Raw genomic sequence first — 17,733 nt, forward strand, 5'->3', positions numbered from 1 at the left:
AAATACACGACTAGTTGATGGCTTAGAAGCAACAGGATTGGTAAAACGCATCAAATCCTCATCAGAAATCTTTAGAATTTCTGATTTCTTAGCCTTAACTTTAACTTTAACTGGTTTCTCCTTTTTCACTTGAGATGTGTTTGAGCCATACACCGCCTCTTCAAATTCATGAGGTTCACATAGAATGTGATTTGAACTAGGAATGTTCTAGTCTTTGTGTATCACTTTGGGTTCAAACACATCCTCAATGATAACTTTCTCAACATTCTCAACAAAGACTTTTTTACTTTCAACATGATGTTTTTGAGTTGACGATTGGGCATTAACATTATCAGTTTTTACCAGTTTAGGTTTTTCTTCAACAACAGGTTCATTAACAACAATTTCCTCTTTTCCCGCAAATGGGTTTGGAGTATAATCGTTATGAAACGGTGGTGGTACTACAATAAAACCTACACCTTCTTCGAATCTTTTTGCTTACCAGTTACTTCAATAATTTCATTTAGCAAAAACGATGAATTTCTAAACTTGCCCAATTTACTTTTCAACTCAAGAATTTCATTCTCAAGTTCTGTTATCTTAGTTCGATGTTTCAATATTTCTTGAAATTGCTGATCATTAATTGTCATTTTGACCGACAATTCAGCTTTTAGATCATGGTTACTAATAGACAATGCTTCAATTTTCTCCCTAGATCTTATTTGAGATTCTAATGATTGTCTATAAGTATCCTTGAGAGAAGCAATTTCTTTCACCAATAGGTCATTATGCTCTTTCATAGATTCTAACCTAGGCTTAATAGTTTCACAATCAACACAGGGAACATTGGCAGATAAATTAACAGAAGAAGAAGAAGAAGAAGAAGAAGAAGAACTAACCTCATCAATCTTAGCCATACATGCAAACGTGGTTGGCTGCATTGACACAAATCATAAGAATCAGATTCAGTGCCATTGTCAGAAGACAACTCATTCCCACTTGCATCTTGAAATCTTTCATTCATCTCGAACATAGCCAAGTTCGCTTGATTATCGTTGCACAACAATCTTTGTGTCCAATCAGTCCCATCAATAGCAGAAAGAAGAGCTTGTGATCCTAAAGCAAAGTTTTACTACCAGAAGGCTTATCAGCAGCATCATTACCCTTTTTCCCAGAACTTCTATCTTGGCTTCGAGGTCCATTATATTCTTTCATTGGTTTGTCACAATCTTTGGCAATTGTCCAAATTCTTGATAGCTATAGCACTTAAATTTTAATTTATCAAACCCATCCCTCTTGTTCAAAGATGGTAGATCTTTCCCAGTTCTTGGCATGAACTTCTTCACTTTTCTCACAATCATTGTCATGTTCTACTTAAGATCCATAAGTTCCAAATCATCAGGATCGATTTGGTCATAATCTTCATCGGTTAACTCACTCGTGGCAATTTTGCTACCAACCAAATTCTCATACAAAGTCATAAAAGACATAGAAAGGCAAATTTTGTTCAGCTTCTTTCATATTCACGTTTGGTGGTGCAGAAAAGTGACTTGTTGTAGCAGATGTTCCAAAACCTTCAGAGTTATCAGTGAATCTAGATGCCATAAAGCATACATTGGGATCACTATAAGTTGTTGTTGATCCCTCATTTGCATTCTGAGCAAGAAATGCAGTGATCGGATATGCAGTGCTACTTAAAGGCATACTACCTCCATAAAAAGATGGATCTTGAACTTCTTTTGATGATTTCTGACACTTTAGATCATATTCTTTAGCTTCAATCTTTTGCATAAATTCTGAGGCCGTTAAATCTTCATTTTTGAAATAATTATTTTCCTTCAACACCATCAGAAATGTTGAACATGAACTTGGTAAAGCATTCTTAACCGTATCCATCTTGTCAGATTCAGAAGGTTCCATCTTTAACTTATTCATCTCTGCTATCAAGTGCATAAAACAAGTAAGCATTTCCTCAACAGTCTCTCCTTTTAGTAAATTAAAGTTTCGGAATTGGAACTTTAACATTACTTTCTTACTCTCTTCTGTGTTTCCCATGCTTCTCATTTTAATGTGCTGAAACAATGAAGCACAGATCTTGATACTCCCAACTTGATGGAATATGTTATCGGGTAAAGCCATAGTAAGAGTTGAATATGCTTTAGTCTCGATCTCTAAAGCCTTATTTTCCTCTTGTGAGCATTGAGAAAAAGCTTTAGGAGTAAAACCCGCAGTTTCATCACCAAGCATCGGAACAGTATAGACATCATCAAGACATCTAGAGCAATCGGGATGCACAGAACCAAGATGTGCTCAAAAACGTGGTTCCCACTTTGCAAAATCACTTAATTTCATCAGTCGATGGCATTTTGAATGGGATCTAATTTCAGCATAAAGGTTTTACATTTGTTGCATAAGTACATTTTGAGATGCCAACGCATAAAAACCAGCCATTTTAATTAAAAAGTTCAAATTTAACAAAAATCCAAACTTTAGGGTTATAACTGAAATTTCAATAACGAACCAGGAACAATGAACTTAACGAACTGAGTGACGTATGGATAACGAATTGGGAATGGTAACTTAACGAATCAGATGAAGTCTGAAGACGAATCAGGAACAGTAAACTTAACGAATCAGGAACGAATTACTAACGAATCAAATGTAACGAATCCCTGGCGAAATAGAATGACGAAACACTAACGAATTAATGACGAGTCAAAGTAACGAATCAAAGATGAATTGGTGACGAATTAAAGTAACGAATCAGTAACGAAACAATGATAAATCACTGAACGAATCAATAGACGAATTGATAACGAATCAATGATAAAAGTGTAACGAATCATTGAACACGAAGTAGCTACAGTAAGGACGAATCTGCTACAATGAATAACGAACTAGGTTGTTATTCAATTGCAACAAACTCTCCACACAGCACGAATTATTTATGGATCACTAACAAATCAGACACGTGGTAAACGAATTAGCTATAACGAATTACAGCCATCTTCAAACCTTCAAATCTTCAAACAATATTTCCAGAAATCTGGAAATTTTCCAGATTCAATATTGAACAAAACCCAAACCAAAAACGTGTAATACAACCTCAATTCGGCACCAAGTTGGCCAAGTCGAAGCTCAAACTTCTCGTAAACAACTTGCGAATACAACTACACTTATTCCATATACTTTAATCGACCAAACGAATACCAATTAACATATAAACAATCCCATGTTCAGTATACTTCTAGATCCAATCCAAAACCAATTCAATCAACTACCAATTCACAATTCAATTCACACACACTTTCCTCAACCTTTACCGAACACAATCCAATCCAAATTCAGTCCATAATTAACAATATAAACTATTAATTCAACCAAATTCAATTAACTGAAACTTAACCAAATAACTTCAATTACAGATCTAATAACAATTAATTAATATCAATCTAACGACCAATTGCTCTGATACCACTTGAACTTGAAATTACCAATAAACTTGTAGATCTAATCAATATATAATCGTATTAGATCAATTTAGCTTAGGATGTAGTTTATGATATGTTCTTAATTATGTATAATGTATAATAGTAATTGTAATGGGCATAATATTAATAATACGTTAGTGAAGTATTGAGTGAGAGAGAACTTGAGCAGAGGTTCGATATAATTATCTCAAAACTTAAATTATGAAGGCATGAACTGCCTTAAATAGAAGATGGAGACTAATTTGTTACACATCCCGTAACGAATTGGCTCCAGTTCGTTAACTTACAAAAAAAATAAGGAAAGCATAACGAATCAATGATTCGTTATGCCCCCATTCGTCAACATTCCATGACGAATGGGAACATACATAATGAATTACAGTCCATTCATTAAACATTCTTAATGAATGGACCTTACATATAACAAACTGGCTAATTTGTTAAACATCCTTAACGAATTAGCCACTACATAACGAACTAACTGTTTTTTCATAAATACCCTTACATTATAATAATCAAAAATTACAACCGATAAGTTACAAAGACTCGAGACGAAAAAACTGTGCACTAACAGAATGACACCTTCTAATTCTAACTAAAGTTGATTAATTGATTATTGTTGTTGTTGGAATCAATTCGCTAGCTGTAAAATGCCCTTATCTTATTGGGTATGAGGAATTCATTTCCTCATTGCTAATAGTAACGACTTGTCACGAAATTAGATTGATTTTCACTGTAGAATATTTATGTAATTAGATAGTAAGTAAGTTATAGAAATTAAACAAAATATGCGTTATAAGACAAACTAATTTAACAAACCCTCTTACACAATTAGTTTCACTAATATTATTCAACTTGATTCATTATTTAATGTACGAGAACCATTCATAAAACAATATAATTAAAGAATCCTAATAAACTACAATATATATGACATAAAAAGTAAGCAATGGAATACAGTATAAGTTACAACTTAAATAAAAAAAATTGCAAGAACAAAAGAAGAAAAACTTGCAGTAGTTGTAGTAATTCGTGTTCAAATATATGTGTCACTTAAAATATACTGCGAGTCTTTGCATATAATCGTCTTACTCGCGAAGCAGTGTGTTGTATCGAGAAATATTGTTACCCAAAATTATACGTCCAGTCTAAAGTAGTATGATCAAAACAGAGTGCTGGAAAGCTTTTCGGGTACTTGAGCATCATGGGAATGTTTTATGTTTTCGCAATTCAACTATTGGAGATAATCCAAACTTGAAGTAACCGTTAGATTTTGTTAAGGATGATCCTAGAAGTCAAGATTTACTGAGTTTGTTGCTAGTTTTTAGTTGCACGTTTATGTTTCATGTTTAATAGGATGAGTTTGTTAGGTTTTTAATTTAGACATATGTTTACATTTATGAACATTGTATGTTGTTGCCTATTTAAGGTTATTTTTCATTGAATAAGAGTCAACCAATATTTCGATTAAACTTCTATTACACACCCTTTGATCCAACATAGTGGTATCAGAGCATCGGGTTTTGATATTATTTTGATCGCCTCTTTTTTTTCAAGCAGATATTTATCAATCACAAAAACCCTAACCCTAATTCTCTATATGGCCTCCAACACCAGCGGTATCCAGAATACATCCCTTCCAATCTTCAAAGGGGATGGTTACGAGTTTTGGAAGATTCGAATGAGGACTATTCTAATGTCACAAGATATTTGGGATTTTGGGTATACCGGATACAATGTTGCAGATGGGTATACCGGATACAATGTTGCAGATGGGTATACCGGATGCGAAGGCACTATCACTAATTCAATCCACTATGCATGATGATATCTTCTCTTGTATTGCAGGAGCCTCGACATCCAAGCAATCTTTGACTCTCCTGTAAAACGAATATCAAGGTGACTCAAAAGTACAAATGGTGAAATTTCAAGGGTTACGTAGAGAGTTTGAGACAATACGGATGAAGGAGGGGGGAGCCTATTTCTGATTTCTTGTCAAAAGTCATGAAGATAGTGAACAGAAGTAATCATATGGAGAGGTTTTTATAGATCAAACAATAGTTGAGAAAGTACTTCAAAGTTTTCCGGTGAGATGGGATCATGTTGTTGCTGTAGTTGAAGAATCCAAGGACCTCAGCAGATTGTCTTATGATCAGCTTATGGGGTTATTGCAAGCTCATGAAGCTCAAGAAATTGAGGAGTTCAGAATCAAGTAGAAGAACCATTGTTGCAAGTAAAGGAGGAAGAAAACACAAGAATGTTTACACGTGGGAGAGGACGTGCACCTGGCAGGAACTATGGACGATGGCAGGAACTGTGGATGAGGACGTGGAAGAGGCCTTGGATGAGGAAGAGGGGGTCCACAATGTTACAATTGTAATAGAGTCGGTCATTTGGCTTGAGATTGTTGGAGTGAACCCCAATCTGGTGCAGCAGTTGAAGGAGAAAGTAATGATAATGAAGAAGGACAACTAAATACGGCAGTTGCATGCACTAAATAAGTAAGTGAAGGTGCTGATGTTTTTATGGCTCATGATGATAGAACAACTAAAAAATTTGGTTCTTGGACAACAACATGTTCTAACACGACAAGTCAAAAACACATGTTTAAAGAGATAAATTTGTCCAAGAAGGTTAAAGTAAGAATGGGGAATGGTAAGAAGATTCAGGTAGAAGGGAAAGGTGTTGTAAAACTTGAAGTCATAGCCGAAAAGCAGAAGATGATCAGTTATGTGCAATATGCGCCTGAACTGGATTATTATCTTTTAAGTGTGGGGAAACTAATGACAGCCGGTCACAAATTACTATTTGATGAAGATGTATACACCATCACTAATAAGAAGAAAGGGAAGGTGGTTTGTACTATTCCTATGTCAAGCAGTAACACTTTCCCTCTTGATGTCACATAAACCACTAGTGTTGGTTTGTCCGCTGTAAGTGATGACATACGTGTGTGGCATTTAAGATATGAACATTTAAATGAGAGAAGTTTGAATGATTTGAGTACAATAGGCATGGTGTATGAGTTTCCATCTGTTAAATGTTGGAAAGTGTGTGAAGGTTGTATCGAAGGCAAAAATACAAGAGATGAATTCCCTCACCATGCATCAAGAACAACTCAATCGCTTGATCTTGTTCGCGCCGATGTATGTGGTCCTATTCCGGTCAAATCCTTGGTGTTAACAAGTATTTCTTATTGTTTATTGATGGTCTTAGTATATTTCCTTGAGTCTACTTTATAAGTGATAAATCTAAAGTATTCAACAAGTTCAAGTTATTTAAGGCAAAAGTTGAAACAGAAACCGGATTAAAAATTAAGGCCTTACGAACAGATCGGGGAGGAGAGTTTATATCTAATGAGTTTATGAGATATTGTGAAGTTGCATGGATAAGAAGGGATCTAACTTCTCCTTATTCTCCACAACAGAATGGAGTATCGAAGAGGAAGAATCGAACACTAGTTGATATGGCAACTAATATGCTGCACGAAAAGAATTTAAGTAAGGTTTTTTGGGGTGAAGCAGTTTCTATAACTGTATATATTAGAAACTTGTCTCCGACAAGAGTTGTTGATAAAATAACACTACATGAAGTTTGGTATGGTCATAAAGCTTCAATTTATCATCTTAGAGTGTTTGTTTGTGTTGCATACGGGTTAATACCGAAGCAACATAGAGAGAAGTTTGATTGCAAGACAAAGAAATGTATATTCATTGGTTACTACCCTAACTCAAAAGCTTATCGTTTATAAGATCCCGAAACTAAAAATTTTGTGATAAGTAGGGATGTAACTTTTGATTAGTTAGCTAAGTGGAACTCAAAGGGTGAAGTGAAGGTAAACATGAACTAAGCAATGACTTGATAAGTAGTATTGGTGGCACAAGTGGTAATTCAAGATATGTTGACACCCCTAAGTGATAAGTCAGAAGAGCAATAAGTAAATAACGCACCTAGATCCAATATGGAAGAAGTTTTTGACCCCTCTAAAAACTCATTCAAGAACATGGTCAAGTGCACAAACTGAAACTCCTCCGAGTAAAACTCCCAAGGTACAATCTCTAGCCGATGTGTATGAATGTACTAATCCCATGGATGATTTTGTGGCATGTCAACTTTCTCTCTTCCATGGAACCGTATTCATTTGATGATACAGTGATACACCAAGAATGGGTGGAGGCAATTAAGGTTGAATTGTTGGCCTTAAAAAGGCATAACACATGGTCGTTGACCGAATTACCTGATGGCAAACTTCCTGATGGAAAAAATATGCAACTGATCTACTAAATAAGTTTGGAATAGGTAAGTGTACATCAGCTCTCACCCCTATGAATATTTGTGAGAAGTTGCAAATTAGTGATACAGGTAATCAGGTTGATGAGAGGATGTTTAGAAGTTTGGTTGGTGGTCTCTTGTATTTAACTCATACAAGACTTGAGTTAGCCTTCTTAGTTGGAAAGATATCAAGATACATGCATAAGCTAGCTACATGTCACTTTGGAGCAACAAGAAGAATTTTAAGGTATGTTGCAGGCTCAACTGTTTATGGTTTGTGGTATGAACATGGGATGGAAGTAAATTTGGAGGGCTACACCGATGGTGATTGGGCACGTTCCATAGATGATAGGAAGAGTATCTCAGCATATGTGTTCTTCATTGGTACTGGAGCAGTCTAATGGAGTTCCAAAAAGCAATTTGTAGTCGCCCTTTCTTCTACTGAAGCAAAATTTGTGGTTGAAAATGGTGCAGCTTGTCAAGCTATATGGTTAAGAAAGCTTTTAAGTGAGCTCGAGTACATAGAATAACAAGCAACCAAAATTTATTGTGATAATTTATCAACAATTTATTTATCAAAGAATGCAGCCCATCACATGAGAAGTAATCATATTGACATCAAGTACCATTATATAAAGGATCTAGTTGATGCAAGTCTAATTGAGCTCAAGGCATGTGATACTCAAGAACAAATTACTGACTAGTTAACAAAGGCCATTAGAACGTTTTATTATTTGCAGTCAAAATTGAGAGTTAGGAAGTTTGAATTAAGGGAAGGTGTTGGAGATTATCCAAACTTGAAGTAACCGTTGGAGTTTGTTAAGGATGATTCAAGAAGTCAAGATTTACTGAGTCTATTGCTAGTTTTTAGTTGCAAGTTTATGTTTCCTGTTTAATAGGATGAGTATGTTAGGTTTTGATTTAGTCGTATGTTTACGTTTATGAACGTTGTATGTTGTTGCCTATTCAAGTTTGTTTTTTATTGAATAAGAATCATCCAATCTTTCGATTAAACTTCTGTTATACACTCCTTGATCCAACATCAACTAAGGTAGCATCTTAATTTTTTTTTGTTATTTTGGAAAGACAAAAAGGTAAAATCGCTTATAATATCATTAAGTAAGAGAACTATTAAAGTGTCACTAAACACTAATAGTAATTTAATATGTTCAATTATATGTTACATGCTAATTTAAAACCGGTGTCTTGATGACCTATTGTTACAACTTTTCCAGAGAGTCTTACGAGAGTTTTTCTAAACAACCACTCATAGACTTGGATGTGGGTTTGGTCCAACCTTTGAACTTGTCTCTGAACCTGAGAGTGGGTTCTAAATTATCTTTGTACCAACCTATGATCATAGCGGTTTTAGATTCAGCGTATATGTATCTTATCTTCATGTATTCATTTAAATAACAAAGGTTCAATTCCAGTGATACCTTGATATTCATTTGAAATGTGGAACATACTAAGATAGATATTCTATCGTTGCAACATATTTATTTATTTGTGAGTTTTTTGTTCCTGTAAAGTAACTAATGTAAGTGAATTAAGTATTACACTAAAATAAGGGAAATGTTGGTGATTTAAATGTTATCAAACTATTTTTGGGTAATCGAGATCTACTTGTAGACAAAATAAGAAATCATAATATACATTGATACGACTTAGCAAGTGTGAAGTACATTCGTTTTCAATATTATTGTGACTTTAATACTAAGGAACCTCTGAAGGTGTAAGCGGCGAATCACCCAGGTTCCAAGGGGCTAGTCACTTGTGGGATTCAAGGGAAACACCCGTGCATGGCCTCACGTTGATTGACGAAAAAGGAAAATAATCTTTAAAAATTACTAAGAAAAATAGCAAGTTGTCGAAGGTCGATATATAGCCACTAAAATACCTCACACTTTGTTCGTCAGCTTTTCACATATGCGGATTAATCAATTATTCAGGTTGAACATGTTGTATGAATTAAAATGCAATGTTGAGTCTTAGTTTAATTGTTTTTGTCCCAAGTAGTTTTGCAGTACAAGACCATCAGCATATAGCCCATTTTTACTTTATCCATTATGTTTATAATTAGCCCGGGCTGACAATTTATACACGAATACACGACACGTACTTACACGACTTTAACAGGGAATAGGTAAGACCTTAACATGTTTCGTGTACTAAACAAATAGACACGAAATTATTTGTTAATTTTCGTGTATAAACAGGGAAAATACATGTTTACCTGTTAAGTACATGTTAAGTACCTAGTTAGATAGTTATAATAAACTAACTTCTAGTCCGCGGGTTACTTGAAGTTTTTTTTTATTATTAAAAATATATATATTTATGTTATATTTTAAATACTAAAATTGTGTTAATAATATTATGTTTTAATGGCCTTATAGAGACTTATTATAGCAAACATACTATACTCGGGTACTGTTATTTGTTTAAGATTGAACTATGCTTGTGAGTACGCTTGAGATCTTCTTATTTTATCATTGATCGACTCACCAAATCACTTGAAAACTTGGCTTAAGCTTGGATATGTCAAGTATCTGCTCTAACATAAATTGTGCTCTACTGAAGAACAACTTTGCTCGACTAAGTGCAGCTTGGTCGATGCTTGACACTTAACCTTACTCGAATAAGATACCTTGCTCTAATAAGTAAATACCTTGCTCGAAGTGTCAGGTTTGCTCGAGTTCCATAGCATATCTTGAATATAACCTTACTCGAATAAGATACCTTGCTCAAATAGATATCTTGCTCGAAGTTCCCTGTTTGCTCGAGTTCCATACTTAACTCTACATCTTCAACTCTGTTCTTCATTACATACTACAAAAACTGATAAACATTAACCCTAATTCTAAAAACGCAATCAGACTATCAATGGCGAACATAGTTGCTTGGAGTTTTAATCAGTTGGTAAACAAATATGTTTTTGTTTTGAGTGATCGATCTACAATCGATAAAGCTAATGTCAATGAGGTATGTTCTTTAAGCTTATGATTTCTGGAACGAATACATTCTATATGTAATAGGAAGATTCTTGCATCTGTTGAAGAGAATGATCATATGGATCAGATTATTGTTAGGCTTAATGGTGTTGTTGAACATGTTATACCGATAGTCTATATGAGGTAGCGGTTGTTTTTTCCCAATGATAACAGGGTCGTAGTTAGGTTTGAGGATGGTAGTGCCAAAGTTATCGGTCTAGAGATATTATTAGAGTCAGATAATTTACCTATGTTGAGGGAGATGGACCGATTGAAGTTTGCTAATGTTAGGAAAATCAAGGCTCATTTTGATTTAGAAGATGAGTTGGGTATAAAGGTTGGTTAAATAGTAGGCTGCTTGAACAGTACGCGGGTTTATTTAGGTATTTTTATATTATTGTGAATATATAATTTTTTTTGTTATTATTTTGTATTAAAATAAAATGTTATGTGAATCAATAAATTATGTTCTCGTTATAGTTGAGGTTTAAATTTTATGGGGTTTTAGTAATTTGGATGGGCTTGTTATGAGGCTTGTTTTGGACTTAAATGGGTTTATAGTTAGGTTTGGATTTTAATAAGTATTGTTTTTGGGCTTACAATATTGTTGTTATTATCATCTAAGAATTACTTAGTACGTAAAATTTTAACCGGTTTAATTTCTACTGTTTTTTTTCGATTGCGGTTTCATTACATTTTGTCTAGAATTGTTAAAACTTTTACCATAAAGAAAAACGACATCATATGTTGTAATCAAAACTATATTATAATACCCATCTTCAACTTTCACTCCTTTTTCCTCCATAGGTGTTACGAGTTTCTCGTTTAAGTTCTTCGATCCTGAGAGAAACGAAGTAGAAGAAAGGCCATTGTGATGTTGAAAAGAAAGGGAAGATAGAGAAAAGAATGGCTGAAGAATTTTATTAGGGTTTGGGAACTGTGAAAAACATATGAATATAATGGCATGAGAGGTTTACGCGGGTTTATTTAAATTTTATTTCTTATATTATTATGAACATATAATTTGAATTCGGGGTTTGATAGTTTATTGTTTTTTCATATTCATTTTATTTTATTTAGGTTGATGTAAAGTTTATACGAGTTTCACAATAAAAATGATAAAACTAATAAAATTATTCCATTTTATAATTGTCGATATCAAAGATATTTAAATAAATTAATCAAAAAAATAAAATGATTTATTGGCATACTTGTGAAATTCATGTATTCAACACTCAAGACACAAATAAATGTTTATGAGTCAATCATATTGGTGGTAGAGTTATTACAAATCGAAAATACATGAACATTACTTCAAATTGAACAAATGTCATAACTTTTTTGAAAAAATATTAAATACAAAAACATGTCAAACGTGTGTCGAGTTCTCATAAAACGAAAAGCAAAATACATGAAAGAAACTGAAACAATTTGGGTATTTTGTTAACGTTAGCTGAAAATTTCAGATTCTTAGTCACCGCCGGTGAGTCATTTGCATACATTTCTCCATATTACGCTAATTAGTAGCTTATAAAATCAAGATTCGAAAAAGTATAAGAATGATACCATGAAATTGGTAAGATCTTTATTATCGTAGATATGCTTGATCCATTGCTCTTGTGAAAACTCCCAAATGATATCAACATTTATTTTTTGCTCTTTCATCACTTGTGAAGATATAGCTATCGGGTATGATAACAAATTTTTCACAGCCCCAAACATGAAACAACCACATAGCTATATGATCACATGATATTACAATGACAATGTCTTTAAGGTTTCTAACTTTTTAGTTCTTTTGTTCATAAAAAATGTCGGTTATTCGAAACTAGCAATAAAAATGACTTATATTTGTACATTGGAATCGTTCCGAAATTCTTTCTTGAAAATTCCAATGGAACCCAGGCCAAAAACATCATGAGTCATCAAGACATCAACATTGACCCAAATATTCTCACATGAGCTCAAATGAGATTATTCATAACTAAAAATCCTTATTTATTATAAACAATTCACAAAACCACATATTAAACGATTTCAAAAAAATCTATAAAAATTACATAAATTCACTTATAATGTTAAATAACTTCTGACCAAAACCTATTCAAATATAAAATGGTTAAGGTCCCAAAACGACACCCGCAGGTGGGCTATCTGGTTCGGACAGCAGTCGTAAATTAGTTTTACAAACTTGTTTTGACATCTTAACTAAGTCCCTTTGACTTGGAACCTTTCATAGGGCTTAGACAAATGTATCAGGAAATGTTGAAACCAAATTTTATGTAGATACGCCACCTTTAAATACCCAAAATAACGCTTGACCTAGGGCTAGCAATTTATACACGAGACACGAATATATGACACGTACCTACACGACTTTAACAGGTCAGGTAAGGCCTTAACAGATTTTGTGTACTAAACAGGTAGACACGAATTTACCTGTTAATTTTCGTGTCTAAACAGGTAGTATACATGTTTACCGATTAAGTACATGCTAAGTACCTGGTTAGATTTTTATAATTAAAAATATATATAATTATAAGGTATCCTAAACCCGAAATCCCTAAACATTCTCACTCTCTGTTTCTCAGCCGTCACCACTCACCACTAACGAACATTCCCATTCCGGCTTTTGTTTCACTAAATAGGTTGTCAAATATGTGTTTCTAACTAGCTCTTATCGTGTATTATCGTGTTTTATCGTGTATTCCAGGTAGTAATAGGTTCGTGTTCGTGTTTAGGATACACGTACACGTTAAGTTTCCCTGTCGTGTACAGGTATACATATTTCGTGCCCGTGTCTTAACGTGTTCGTGTCTTATCGTGTACATACACGATATGCCAGCCTTACCTTGACCCACTACTATGTACCATCAAATACAACATAGTGTGACCAAACAAAATGTTATGTTTGCCAAATTAGTCAAAACTACACTTGCTTCATTATACTTACATTATAAATAAGTAGTAAATAGCATAAGTAAGGGGTGTGCTACTAACCGTCGCTCGTAGTATATGACATACTTAGATTCTCATCCCGTTCGGTTAGCTTCCACTAGGGCCGTCTCCGAGAATGATAGAAAAAGTTTAGGCCTCGTGCGAGAAAAAATCCGGGCCTCCATTTTATAATATAAGTACATCAGTTATATATTAAAAAACAGCAATACGAATACAATAGTTATATATAGACAAAAAAAACAAAAGAAAAGTGGTGTATCAAAATGGTCGAACTTATACGAATTTTGAGGCTCTTCTAGCGTTTGGGAAATAAGCCCTTTATCATCCTTTGCTTTCTTCCTCTAGCTTCTTCTTTTTACGTTTTGGGTAGCGTAGACTGTAGAGAGGTATATGTATTTAGGAACCGGAGGCATTATTTCCAAACAAAAACAAAAAAGTTTCAAACATAAACTTTCATCTTGCAAAGGCTAAACATCAAACACACACACAACACCAAGTCTAAAGTAGTAAAATTAATATTAGTAAGATTGTAATTAATTTGTTCTAATTTTTTTTCTAACCTCAATTACTTTCTGGTTCCCTTTTTATTGTTATGAACATTTCTTTGTTTTTAAAATCACAAGTCATTATGAATCATATCAAGCAAGTTATAAAGATTTTGGGGCCAAAAGTCTTGTTATTGTCTAAATCTTATTATAGAATAAGTTATTACGGCCTAATTTTTTGATTCTACCAGTTCCCAAATCCTAGCTTAGAACTAATCAATATGCATATAAAATACTCCATATTAAAATGGGAGGCCTTCACAACGACTTGATTTTACTTATTCTTAAGCCATCCCTATGTGAAATCAGAATAGTGTAATGCAAAATTATACATCAAATTAAAATTCCCAATTTCATACCTGAGATGGTGATGACTTCATTCAACAACAAAATCCTATTCATGACTTCATTCAACAACAAAATTCGAGATTCCCGTGGCCCGTTGATCTCCAATCAATATCCCTTCTTGTGTGTACGCCGTCTTCTTCCTCTGTGTTTTAGGTTAACATTTTTTGAAAGTTAGGTTTGGGCTTGAATATATACATAAACTTATAAACCTTTGGTTTTTTGGTAGAGAGGGCAGAGAGAGACAGTTTAGGATTTGAGGAAAGGGGAGTGGGCGACATCTGTGTTCAAGAACATTTTTTAGGTTTTTTTTGTCTTATGACCCGGTTTATGTGATATAACCCGTTTAGAGAGATCCGGATTCAGAAAACCCATGGATACCCCACGAATTATATAAAGCGAATGAGAAACCATCATTTTAAATGGATCAATCTGGTAGCACGAGGGGGGGGGGGGGGGGCGACGTAAGTGCTCCAAATGTTGGCAATTATATATATAAATAAATAGATCATAAACCCTAAATTTCTAAACATTCTCTCTCTGTTTCTCAGCCGTCATCATTCACCACTCACGAAAATTTTCTCTCCAACTTTTATTTCACTAAACAGGTTCTCAAATATGTGTTTCTAACCCGCTCTTATCATGTATTATCGTGTTTTATCGTGTATACCGGGTAGTAACAGGTTCGTGTTCGTGTTTGGGATACAGGCACTAGTACAAATGTGGGTAGAAGATACGAGGGAAAAAAAAGAGGTGCGGTTGATGAATATAACCACACCTTTTGGAATGTTTTAAATTTTAAATCAGATGTTTACCTTAAGGTGCGGTCTTTTATAATTTTATTATTACTTTTCAAAATAATTAGCATAAGGTGCGGTTCTAACTCAACACTTAGTAATTTTATTGTAAACTCTAACACCGCAAACATGCTCTATTCCCAAAAATCCAAAATATTTAGAATTCCTCCATCTATTCACCACCAAATTAAGTGAAAACACTAACTCAACTACTGTACACCGCCTAATTCCATCTCCAGCGATTTCACCCTCGACGGACCAGCCCCTAAATGCAAACCCTAACTCCGTAACTGGATATCGCCTATTTCCATCTCCAGAGATATCAATCCACAATGGACCAGCCCCTAATTAGAAACCGTAACACTAAAATCAGCCCCTAATCAGACCACCAACGACGAACCGTTAACTGATGCTCGTGAAGTCAACAGACACGGTAAGTCACATCTTGAATTTTTTTTGTTAATTGTTAAACCGCAGTAATATTTTGTTTCTCAATTTCATTATTTATATATTTGGGTTTAAAATTAAAAAAATTGTGGGTTGTCCCATTAAAAAGTGTATTGCTCGTGTACTTTGTGGGATTAAGTTCAAGGATTCCAAGAATGGTATTGTTGATTCATATAAAGATCTTAAAGTCTACAATGTAACTAAAACGAGTGAAGTCACCTAGTTCCTCGAGATTGGACTCGTGTCGCGCGCCTCGCCACAAATGCATGACGATAAACACTTCAAATTTATGTCCGCAAAAAGTCGATCCATTTACTTCAGTACATATATTTTTTTTAATTTAGTATTATCAGTTCATATTCTAACAATGTGTTTTTTATATTAGTTGACGAAGTGAGTCGTGCCTCACCACAATTTCACGTTGAGAACATCGCGAGTAGCTCATTTTATCAATTGATAGCCGGCCCATTTACTCTTATATTTTTATTAATTAAATTTGTTAACATTATAACAGTTTGTTTGTTACTTTAGGTTGATGAAGACAATCAACAAATTCAAGTGTCAAATCAGTTATTTTTCAAGACGGTTTTCAAAATACGGTTAGTTTTTAAAAACTTGTTTATATAACAATTTGTATATACACATATATATTTTTTAATATACGTACTAATGTTTTTATAATCGTTTGCAGTTATGCTCTATGGAGCAACAACAAACCGGTACAAATGCTCTCATATCCGAACCTATGGCGAATGTATGTTTTTAAGTGTTTCTTTATCATTTTATTTTCAAGTGTTTGAATAATTAACATACAACTTCTATTTTGCTTTAACAAGCATGGCCGCATGGGCAAGGTTTTATTTCCTGGTTGTTTCTTGGCAACCATATAAAGATGGATGACAACTTTCCCGTCACACAAAATCTGCATACTTGACTTTAGTCAGTCAAACTTGAATGATAACTTGCAATTTGACTAAATTGTCAAAAACAGTGACTAAAATACCCCTTTGAACCCAACTTGTTAATTTTCTGTTAATGCTGACATGTACCAAATCTGCTGAGATTATGACCCATTAACATTTGTCCCGAAGTGATCTTTTGCTACAACCTGCAGTTTGACTTATGAGAAGTCAAACTGTCCAAAAAAAATTTTTTTTTGTTGAATTTGCAATAACCTTTAAAGCTTGTGACCCAAAATTGCCTACTAGAAATACCCTTGATAAGCAAACGACCAACCTGTATTAACTCATTTATGTTTGTTCATTTACGCTCTTATAAAATAGCGTTCATTTATATTGTTAATGAACGATCATAAAAGAACACGAACAATGTTCACTTTCTTATCCAACACTTCCATATAATATGACATTGACCCATTTTAACTCATTTATGTTTGTTTATTTACGCTCTTTTTAAATAGCTTTCGTTTATATTGTTAATGAACGAATATAAACGAACACGAACAATGTTCATTTTCTTATCCAACACTTCCATATATTTTTAAGCTTCATTTTATTAATGTAATGTTATGTTTTTAGGTGATTTCTACGATTCGGGTTGCAAGAATGAAGACGTTGGTTCGGAAAGTAGTTAGTGTGTATTACTTGTATTTTTAAACTTGTAAATATGTATTTTGGTACAATGAAACTTTTTTGTTGTATATTATTCTGGAAATTTCAAATTGGTTTTAATGATTTATATATATACCAGTATTTTTTACTTTTTGAAAAATAAAAAATAATAATAATAGAGGTAAAAGGTGTGGTCATCAAAACCACACCTTTTGGGTATTTGATACTTTAAATAAATTAACAGAAGGTACGGTCTTCAAATTAACAATAGAGATGCGGTTTGGTATAAGGTGTGGTTGTGATTATCAAAAGATTAGGTGCTATAAGATGCGGTG

Source organism: Bidens hawaiensis, unplaced genomic scaffold, assembly GCF_021521415.1.
Source record: "Bidens hawaiensis isolate Kalapana, Puna unplaced genomic scaffold, B.hawaiensis_p1.1 tig00042903_1, whole genome shotgun sequence".
NCBI lineage: Eukaryota > Viridiplantae > Streptophyta > Magnoliopsida > Asterales > Asteraceae > Bidens > Bidens hawaiensis.